We start from the raw sequence: 11,798 nt of genomic DNA on the forward strand, positions 1-11,798 counted from the left end.
ACGCTCATTGATTAGGTGGTTATGTACGTCAGATTGCTTGCTCAGTTGCTCAGTCATGTCTGACTCTTTGCAACTTCATGGACTGCAGCCCACCAGGCTCCTCTCTCCATGGAATTTTCCAGGCAAGAAGAGTGGAGTGGGTTGCCATTTCCTCCTCCAGGGGATCTTCCTGACCCAGGGATTGAACTCATGTCTCCTGCATTGAAGGCAGATTCTTCACCAGTTCGCCACCTGGTAGGTTAGGACAACTTACAAATGTGGATAGAAACAGCATTCCAAGTGTGAATGACAAGTGAATCTGTGTTACTTAGGAAGGAAGAATGTGCCAGCTAATGGAAATATTTTTTTGTTGTTACTGTCAGTTGGTTTTGTTTTTCAGGTAGAAAAAAAATGCATATGCTGAATGGCAAAGGGCCAGCACTGGTAAGGGAGTGGTTTAAAATATAAACAGGAAAGTGAGTCATAATCCCTTGAGGGGAACTGAAGGACTGGGATACAGAGTTCAGGTTCTTTTGCATGTGTGTTTATTGTTGTTCTATGAGTACAGCATTTACTTCATGCCAGGGCTTGGAGATAGGGCAAACCAGACATACATGATTCTTATTTTCTTAAAGCTTTCACATTACAGTTTTGGACTTTATTCTGCATCCAATAAGAAGTCACTGAAAGATTTTAAGCAGAGAAAGTATATGATTTATTGCACACATTATTTCAGCAGCGGTTCATTAATACACAAAGAATAGAGTAGCATGCTAAAATACACCATAGGGAAGCAATCAGAAACGCATAAAAGTGGTTCTGGGTGGAGCTCATGGTCCAGTAGGGCAAGAACCTGGGTTCTTTCTACTAGCTCTTTCCTCTACTTGAGACTTCCTCTCACCCAATATTTGCAAGGCTAAAATCCTTCTTGTGATTCATTTAGTAGCTTAAATTTCACTCTCTCAGAGATGTCTTTCCTTATTCCTCAATCTAAAATAGCTAGCAAATTGCTCTCTATCACCCAAATTTTAGCTCTTTATATAGAATTTATCTAGCTTTATATTTTTATAAAGGTATTTTTAAAAAATCTGTTCTTATTTAACTATCTCTCTCACTCTCTGTTGGAATCTAAGTTCTATGAGAGCAGGGCTATCGTGTGAATTTCACCATTGTGTTTGTGTATCTGGCATTGTGCACACATGCATGCTTAGTCGTGTCTGACTCTTTGTGACCCCGTGAACTTGAGCCTGTCAGGCTCCTCTGTCCATATAATTTTCTAGGCAAGAATACTGGAATGGGTTGCCATTTCTTTCTCCAGGAGATCTTCTTGACCCAGGGGCTGAAGCTGCACCTGCTGTGTCTCCTTCATTGGCAGGCAGATTCTTTTTTTATATATTTATTTTTAATTGAAGGATGAGTACCTTATAATATAGGTTTGACTTCTGCCACACATCAGCATGAATTAGCCATGGGTGTACACATGTCCCCTCCCTCTTTAATCTCCCTCTTACCTCCCACTCTTACCCACCCCTCTATGTTGTTACAGAGCCCTAGTTTGAATTCCCTGAGTCATACAGCAAATTTCCACTGGTTATCTATTTTACACATGGTAATGTATATGCTTCCATAATATTTTCTCCATTCATCTCACCCTCTCCTTCCTCCCTCCCACCTTTGTCCCTAAGTCTGTTGTCTATGTCTGCATCTTCATTGCTGCTCTACAAATAGGTTCCTCAGTACCATCTTTCTAGATTCACACATTAATATATGATATTTGTTTTTCTTTTTCTGACTTATCTAACTCTATATAATAGGCTCTAGATTCATCCACCTCATTAGAACTGATTCAAATGCCTTCCTTTTTTAAGGCTGGGTAGTATTCCATTGTGTAGCTGTACCACAGTTTCTTTATCCATTCATCTGCTGATGGACATCTAGGTTGCTTCCATGTGTTAGCTATTGTAAATAGTACTGCAATGAACATTGGAGTACATGTGTCTTTTGCAGTTCTGGTTTCCTCAGGGTATTTGCCTAAAAGTGGTATTGTTGGGTCATATGGTGGTTTTATTCTTAGGTAGGCAGATTCTTTTACCACTGTGCCACCTGGGAAGCCCCCAACATATCAAGTAGGTAAAAAATGAATATAATGAAAAAATATACAGAAGAATGATATGATATAGCTACTGAAACAGAGAAATGAAACAAATGCTATGACAACACAGAATAAGAAAATCTACAAAGACTGCATATTATTTGTGTATCAATAGACAAGGATCTTGGGGGACATTTTATCTTAAAGAAACTAGGACTGTAAGCAATAACTCTGTATGCTGCTAGTAAATAATAGAGGTAGAATTTAAACTCAAGGTGAAGTGGATCCAGATTCAACACTCTTGTTACCCCTCCCTGCTGCTTTTCCTTCCTTGGATATTGTACTTTTAAATAGCTTTCTATAGAGAAAGGGAACATATTTCTTTAATTATTAGCAGGGAAGGCAATGTAAAGTGATCAGGCTGCGAAATGAGACAGACTTGTGTTTGAAGCCTGACTCAACTGCCTACCAGCTGTGTGACCTAAAGCAACTTATTTAATCTCTCTGCACCTTCATTTCTTCAGAGCCATTTAAGAATTGATGAAATAGTACATATCGAATATTTAGCACAGACCTGGAGCCATAGGAAACTATTCACAAATGCTGGTTATGTTTATTATAATACAGTAGTCTCATTAACATGGGTACCATTGTTATGACTCACAAAACCTTGAAAGAAAAGTTCTGCCTCTGAGGAAAAAGACTAGGATAAATGTATCATTGTTATACAATCCTTTAACTTGAAGGCAGCAGAATCTGAAAACTGCTTGGCTGAGATCTTGAAGACCTGATTTGCATTATGTCAAAACATATGTCACTTGCAACAAAGATGCCAGTGATTAAGTATGAGTGAGATGCTCAGACTAAGATTACAGGAATGGAAAGGAGAGAAAAACCACCATGAACCGGGGCAGGGGCTCTCCAGGCTGGGCACACCAGGAGCAAAGGCATGGAAGAGGTGAAGTATCAATAGAAGTTTTGCTTAGAGTGTGGTAAGTGGGGCGGTTTGGCTAGAGTGGAGGGACTACGCTGGAGAGGTGATGCTGAAAATTCAGAACTCAGGCCAGATCCAGAAGGGAGGATGCAGGGGCGAGAACACGCTCTTGTCGGAAACTGAATATGTCTGTAATCACTTTACCTGCTTTGAATGGTTTTCTCTCACAGAAAGGAGTGATATTCTGTAATCAAAAATTAAATGTATTTTTCCTTAGTTCTGTTTAATATGTTTTGTAAAGACACCATTTAAAACATATTGACCTCCTCATCAAGACTGTTCTGTTACCAAAAGAGATAATGTTGTTTTTCTCCCATGCTTGCTTTAATGAACTCTTTTTATCATCTAAACCCTGTGGATTTTTATCCTAGAACCACTGGAAGACTTTGAATTTGTTGTATTTTTACCTAAGCATCTTGCCTCCTAGACATGTGTGTCAGGAGACACACATAACTATTTTTAGTGCAGTATTGTTTGTAGCCAAAAAAATTAGGAAATAACCTGAATGTCCATTAGTAAGAACATTAAGATAAATTGTGGTATAATTATTATTCAATAATAAAATAAAACTAAACCTAAGTGATTTAAAACTCAATATTGAGTTTAATAAAAGCAAAGTGCCAAGTAATATTTAAAGTATGATAGCATTTGGGTAAAATTTAAAATTCACATAAAGCAGTAATATATACTATTTAGGGACACACGAATATATTCAACAAAAGCTTCAAAACATTGTTGTGTATAGCTGCTAAGTCGTGTCTGACTCTTTGTGACTTCATTAGGAAGATATAAATTCATGGCAATGGTTGAGTTTGGGGAAGAAATGTGGGAACTGGGATTGGATGAGAGATCAAAAAGGGTTTTAATGTTTACTTAAAAAGCTTTGTTATTTTATAAAAAAGATTAAGCAAAAAATGACAGAATATAAACTTCCATTAATTCAGTGAGGGTTTAAATATAGGTTGTTATATTCTTCTCTGTAGTTTTCTGCATTTTCTCCACCTCATTAAGAACAAAAGTTAGAGATAAAAATGATCATTAACCACCTTCACTCATTTGATGGTTGTCAAAAAGGTACAAACTTCCAGTTATAAGCAAGTTTTGAGTATGGAATATACAACATGCTGACAGCAGTTAATGATACTGTCCTGTATATTTGTAAGTTATTAAGAAAATAGAACTTAAATGTTTTCATCATAAGAAAAGTAATTGTAACTATTACAACTGATAAATGAATGTTAACTATTGTGGTAATGCATAAACACAATATTTAAGATCTATTATGCACCTGCAAGCAAGTTTTGTTAGCTAAAGTAGTCTGGTTTAAAAAATATGCACATTGTGATAATCATTTTGTAATATATACATATATGAAATCATTATGTGTACACATAAAACTAATACAATGTTATATGCCAATTAGATCTCAATAAAAAATAAAAATGATCATGAGTAAATAGATTAGAATGCTGAATCTCACACTTTCTACCTTCCAAGACCCCTTTTGTTATTCTTAATCCCTCATCAGTGGAGTTTATACTCTGAAAGATTTTGTTCAATTTTTTTAATATAATTCATTTCCTCACTTTTCTTTTAAAAAGTGTGAATGCCAGTAAGAGCTTATCACCAGTCTGAGATAAATGTTCATAGAGATACCTGACATAGTGACTGTCACTTTACCCAGATTTAGATTTGCATTGAATATTGTGAAGTTGATAAATATTGAGAAATTGATGAAGGGGTTGGTAGGGGAGCCTGGGTGACAGCCCAGCTCCTCATCTCCAGACAGCACTGCTGCTCTCTGCTCTTCACTAACTGGCTAATGACTCTTGTAAAGGGATTGCAAACTTTGTTTTTTCACAAATTCCTCTATATTCAAGGTTAATGTTCTTATCCTGACTATGCTATGTAATGAAGTTATTAGGTATTATGTGAAAATTAATGCACATAGCTGTAATCAAGGATTCATTTAGTTATGATATAGAGCATATCAGTGGGCTTCCCAAGCGGCTCCAGGGGTAAAGAATCCACCAGCCAAGCAGGAGACGCAGGTTCAATCCCTGGGTCAGGAAGATCCCCTGGGGAAGGAAATGGCTCACACTCCAATATTCTTGCCTGGGAAATCCCATAGACAGAGGAGCTTGGCAGGCTATGGTCCATGGGGTCACAAAAGAACCGGACACGACTTAGCGACTAAAGGACAACAACAATAGCATATCAGCAGATATTATGTATAATAATATACCCATGGGGGGAATGGTAAAATTGCTGAGATCACCTTGGGAATTTTGAAGGAATGATATAACTCCAGCCCAAAGAAAGAAACTTGACATTTTAGTTAGTCCATTATAGGCAGTCTTGTTTTGGGGAAGTACATAAGTACTAACTTTTGAAATATTTAAAGTAACTTGAAGATTTCCATTAATATCTTTGTGAGCCTCTAAGTAGTGAGAGACTTCATCTGGGGAACAACTGTTCTCAGAGGGATCTATTAATAATTAATTCTTTTTTGAATCAATGTGTGATAACTTTTTCATCTCTAGGAAAGTTCAATTACTTCACAAATATGATTATTTTTTAATTTTGTCCAAATTTAGGAGTTCAATAGAAAAGCAATAAACCACAAAATACATATTTTGGCATGAGAAAGTGAAATATGGGCATATGAAAATGTACCATTTATATGAAAGAAAGAGAGACAGGTGGGGGGTTGAATATTCATTAGTACGATAAAGTCTGAATTGGGGGTTAATATTGAAATTGCCATAATAAAACTATAAAAGAAGACCAAGGAAGCTGAGGCCATAATTTCCCACAGAAATTCTAAAGTGAATTAAGGATAGCATTACTAATTTATATTTGCAAGTCATCCTAACTTATTCATCATTCCCAACTCTGGTACATGCTTGGCAGTGTATGAGGTGCCTGCCAATTATGCTGGCTGAGAGGAGGGAATATTCAGGCTAGAGGTGAAGTACTGTGCCACATTTCAGAGGTAATTTGAGGTCACCAGTCCCAGGACAAACATCCCCATTCTAGAAAGACTGCTTAAGGTACTGGGAAGTGGGGGAAGGGGACCCCTAGCCTCTAAACTCTATCAGGGCCCCTGCAACAGTCATTACTTCAGTTAGATTTCTTTCTGTGTGGCTCCAGACAGTTCTGCCTGCTAATGACAACTCATTTAGCAGAATGACAGTTGTTTGATGCTCACAGGGAATGAAGCAGGCATTGCCTGAAAGTGTACCACGCCTTCTAACAGCCTTGATGCAAGAGAATCTTTACCAAAAGGAGCATGAGAATTGAATGTGAGCTATTAATGAGGGAAAAACTCTCCTATCAATAATAGTGGAAAAAACTGTGAGGGAGAAGAAAACTCTGAGAACTTATAGAATGCTTTACAGGGGTCTACTTGGTGAGTTGATTGCTACAAATCCATGGGGTGCTCACACAGTAGAGGTTTGGGCCACAGGGACAGCAACATAAATTCTTCTTTGCAATCATTCAAGAATTCACTGAACCAGTTGTCAGAGGGAATATGGCTCTTTTGGACTGTCCATCTGTGTGTAAGCACACTCTTAGCACACAACAGCATTTGGGTGATTTAAAATTTTAGATAGCACTAAGTCTGGATTCTGAATAGCTTTATGTAAACTTTAATCAAAAATGAAAACAGATCTGTGATACCATTTTGGCTATCACATTTGATTGATTTTCTTTGATGAGATTTTGGAGACTAGTTTGATTTTTTTTTTTTTTAACTCATAAAGACAGGACTTCAGATAGAAGGATAGCAATTACTGACATTTCTGTTCCCCTGCTTGGCTCATTGAAGTGATTTGATCTGTAGAGAGAACCTCGTTTGAGTTTAGCTGCTCGAGAGATAACCATTACAAGGCTTTTACAAAATGTTAAAAGAAAAATTGTTATTCACATTTTATATTTCAGGGAAGAGCGATCTGTTCAGGAATTTACATTTTGGTGAAAAATGTTGCTTCTTTTTCAAAGCTCGGATCTCTTTCTGTAAAAATGCACAGTTGGCTACATGAGCATAAACAAATGTGAAATCATGTACTGAGATATGCTACATTAAGAAAATGAAATAAATTCAATAGGCAGTCAAAAAATATCATTCTCTGTCACTCTCTGAAGGAAAGGATAATATGTTTCCTTGTGCTTGAGTTCTCCTGGCATAAAAAGGCCTAGACGACATCTTTGTGGCTATTCATTGCTTCTTTAGCTCTGAATCTTCATTCATAAACCTGAGAAAGTTAAGTAGTTTTACTGCCTTATGCTGCCTCATTTTTATTTAGTCTAGGACAAGGTTTTTTTTTTTTTTTTTTAGATGTTTAAAACCAATCACTTGATGTGGTCTCATACTAACATCTTCCTTTTTGGAAACTGCCAAGGAAATCTTCCTGCTCTCTGTGTCCTGGTGGGAGACTTTTGCTAGATCCATTTCTTTTCTGAGAATGAAGACTTCAAGGAAACAGAATTGGTAGAGGGCCCCTTATAGAATTCCTTAAAGAAAGATAGCTCTCCCTTGATCTACTGGCAGGAAGTAATCTGACTCCTTTCTCAAGGTGAAGCCTATTTATCCTATGATCTCTGATTTATATCATTCTTAGAAGACCACAGGGAGCTCCACCACATCATTCTGCACTCCAATTACAAGGGCATATGATGAGGATAGGTACGTAAAGATAACATTGCCAGTTTCCTGTAGCCACAGCATCTCCCCTCTTAATCTTTTTAAAATGAAAACTGTATACACATAAGGTGTACATCATGATGGTTTGATTTACATTTACATAATGAAATGATTGGGCTCCCCTGGTGGTTCAACACTAATAATCTGCCTGCAATACAGGAGACATGGGTTTGATCCCTGGGTTGGGAAGACTGGAGGAGGGCATGGCAACCCTCTCCGGTATTCTTGCCTGGAGAATCCCATGCACAGAGGAGCCTAGTGGACTGCAGTCCCTAGGATTGCAAAGAGTCAGTGCTGAAGCACCTGAGCACCCAGTGAAATGATTGCTAATTAATATCTCGTTCCTCACATAGTTATCTGTTTTTGTGTGTGGTGAGAGCACCTGGAATCTGTCTTAGCAAATTCCCAGTAGACTTGGTCTGGAAGAGTCTTATTTCTCCTTCAACTTAATGCTTACTTGATGTTTAGATTATAACTTAAATCTAATTTTTAAGGAAAGCTTTTACCAATCTCCAAATCAGGCTAATTTTTAAAATATATGTGTTATGCTCTCAAAAATTCACATTTTCCTTTTCTACAAAAAACTTCAGTGTTTATAGATTTATTTGTGTTATTTAACTTTGAGCTCAACATGATTAAGGATTGTTTATGTTTTCACTGCCTGTTATGTCAGATACATTGCATGGTTCCTGGTACTTAAGTGGTATAACATATAGTAAAATGTTGTTGAATGAATATATACATGAATTGGCAAGAGACCTGGTAAACAAATATTTCCAGCAAGTATCAGTACTTTCAAATGTATTCACAGAAAATAAAATAACTTTACCTTTCATATCTTATAGCTAGGAGCATTGATTTTGTCTGCAAAAGAAGACTCTTTGGCACTTTATTATATATTTAAAAGGAAGGTGTAAGCTGGAGAACACTTCTCCAAACAATTATAATAAGGCTATCCTTTAGTTTAAAAAATATTTTAAAAAAGAGATTCAGAATTGCATTGGTTGACTCCTCCTGTTTGTTACATAAGTGCTTAACTAGCTCTTCAATTTATGTTGGGTGGGTAAACACTGGCAGGGAGAAGTTTGCATAATAGAAAGCACTTTATACCCAGCCAGCTGTAACAAGATTCAGTTCTACTTAGATTTTGTCAATACACATCAAGCATGTGCAGTGGAGGGGGAGGGGTGCCTGCAGAGGAATCCAGGACCATGTCTTGAAGCATATAAAGTGATGTAGCTCTCACAGAAGCTATTACTAGGGTGAGTAACAAAAGTTATTCCTGCCATTAACCTAGAATCCTTTTTAAGGAAGGTGGCATTTGCTTTCTTTGCTGAATACATTTTCTGACACATACTTTATGCTGCAGCCATACTGAATTCCTTACGTGCATGTGTGCTAAGTCACTTCAGTCAAGTCTGACTCTTTGCGACCCTATGGACTCTAGCCCACCAGGCTCCTCTGTCCATAGGATTCTATAGGCAAAAATGCTGGAGTGGGTTGCCATTCCCTCCTCCAGGGGATCTTCTGACCCAGGATCGAATCTATGTTTCCTGTGTCTCCTGCATTGCAGGCAGATTCTTTACCTGCTGAGTCATCAGGGAAGCCCCTTATTCCTTGATGTTGTTTTTGTTGTTTTAATGGCTAAGTTGTGTCCAACTCTTTGCGATCCCAATGACTGTAGCCTGCCAGCCTCCTCTGTCCATGGGATTTCCCAGGCAAGAATACTGGAGTGGGTTGCCATTTCCTTCTCCAGGGGATCTTCCCAACCCAGGGATCAAACCCACGTCTCTTGCATTGACAGGTTGGTTCTTTATCACTGGGCCACCAGGGAAGCCCACTTGTTTGTTTACTCTATCCCTAAACCAAGGTTTATTGTAGACTTACAGAAGTCAAGTCTTCTCATCAATATATAATAACAACATACCAAGAAGGTCCAGAACACCTGAGGTGATGCACTAAGTCATCCATCTGCACCAGCAGAAAAGGTCAGTGCCTGGAGTCTTTTCTCTTTTGCCTCTTTACTGAGAATCCTGAGAAAGTTAATAAGGAAAAATATGAGGCAGGCAAGATACTATTACAAGTAAAAAGAATTTCTAGACTCACTAAATTGTTTTAAACGGGCTTTAACCACAAGAGAATAGCTAGAAGTCAACAGCTCCAATTTTTTTTTTTAAGGGCAAAGAGTTAGTACCTTAAATTTTGAGCTTAGGAATAGAACGCCAACAAATATCTGAGGGTCTAGTCATAAGAAAACACTTCATGCTTAAGTATTTCAAATCGTGATGGCATTGAGTGAAACTGTGTCTGATTTGTTTATATGTAATTTTATTGGACTTTGCAAAACTGTCCAGAAAATTTAATATTCTTAATTTTAAAAGGACAAAAATATCTGTGCTTATTTGTTTATATGTCTGAAATCACCCTAGTGGCTCAGATGGTAAAGAATCTGCCTGCAATGCAGGAGACCTGGGTTCGATCCCTGGGTTGGGAAGATCCCCTGCAGGAGGGCATGGCAACCCACTCCAGTATTCTTGCCTGGAGGATCCCCATGGACAGAGAAGCCTGATGAGCTACAGTCCATGGGGTCGCGAAGAGTCAGACATGACTGAGCAACTAAGCACAGTACAGCACAATCATACACAAGCTTATTTACTGGAGGATCTACAAGGTTATGCTTTGTACCACAAGATCTGTTCCTATTTAACGTAGACTTAAAATCTCATACTGCCTTAATGCAGTCCTGCACAGACCAGCTGTGTGTGCGACACCTATTGTAGGTACCCAGCGTCGTCAATCATTCCCACCATAATCACTGTAACCATGGTAGGTAGCCACTGTTCCTTCTCTTGTGGATACTGGACATCTTTTTCCATGTTGAGTCCTGATGGAAACTAGCACTGAAAGACTGGCCCAGGCGCCCATGCTGCTTCTTGGAGATGTTGTCTTCACTCTCAGATTTGGCAATTCCCTGGGCATGTGTTAGAGGCTGTGATTCCTGTCTAATGGTTCCAAATGGAAAGTTCCAAAGGCCAAATCTTTGCCAGCCAAGTCTCTGGAATGCTAGGATGCAATGCAAATTTCTTCCAACCTTCTTTGTCTTTTGATACTGCAGCCCCCTCTCTAGGGGCCAGATATATAAACATTCTGGATTTTGAGTGTTTAGATCAGTAATAATATCTGCTCATTTCTACAGTGAATAGCAGAATTTTTCTGCTTGATTCCCCAATTAAGATACAATATTCTGCTTCCTGTGTTATGAGGGGACCCCTGCTAAATGCTTTATTCACCTTAACAGGGGTTGTTTCAGAGCCAATTGGACAAAAATAATGATTTTGGCAATGATAGATATAAACTAATGATTCATCTTTCAATCCATGAGTTAACTTTGACAAGGCCCCGGAAGCAGTTTCTCCAGCTGTTTTATTCTTCCCATGAGGCTTATATAGAACAACGTGGAAGTGGTCATTAATTTGTCTAAACCACCTCATAAGCATCGAATTTCCAGTGAAGGGGCCAAACCTAATATCCTCAAATGGAGGTTGAAAGCGCAAAATACGTGAAGCTTCTTCTTGGGTGATGGCTGGAAGATTTCCAGCTCCCATTGTGCTGTATAATTCTTGTGCTGTATATTCCTTGATAGCTCAGTGCTATTGTTCTGTTGACAGATTCAGTCCTTCCCAAACTCCCTTTTACCCTACTCCTCCCTTTTTCTTTTACTCCTTTCCACTATCTCTAGCTCCTCATTCTCCTCCAGTCTGTCAACAATCAGAAGATTCCAATTTTATCCCTTGACCTTCTGTTCTAAAACTTTACTTTGTAGAAGCTGCTGTCCTCTATTTTTGTTTTAAATCTTCATCTATTATCAGTTGCTCTTAAATCCTGATCTTTTGCCAAATCTCTCCATCAAGCTCCAGCCCTTTAGTTCAAACAACCTGCAAGAAAGCTTCTCTGGAAATTTCTTCAAAACTGAAAAATTCAGTGTGACTTTAAACAAACTTCTGTTTGTCCTTAAAAATGCTCCA

At 38.2% G+C, this 11,798-nt stretch overlaps 1 pseudogene; it reads right to left on the bottom strand.

The window, feature by feature from the left end:
* Positions 1-10,566: 10,566 nt before the first annotated feature.
* Positions 10,567-11,384, bottom strand: LOC129644913 (basic immunoglobulin-like variable motif-containing protein; annotated as a pseudogene).
* Between the last annotated feature and the right edge of the window lie 414 nt (positions 11,385-11,798).

Source organism: Bubalus kerabau, chromosome 2 (assembly GCF_029407905.1).
Source record: "Bubalus kerabau isolate K-KA32 ecotype Philippines breed swamp buffalo chromosome 2, PCC_UOA_SB_1v2, whole genome shotgun sequence".
NCBI lineage: Eukaryota > Metazoa > Chordata > Mammalia > Artiodactyla > Bovidae > Bubalus > Bubalus kerabau.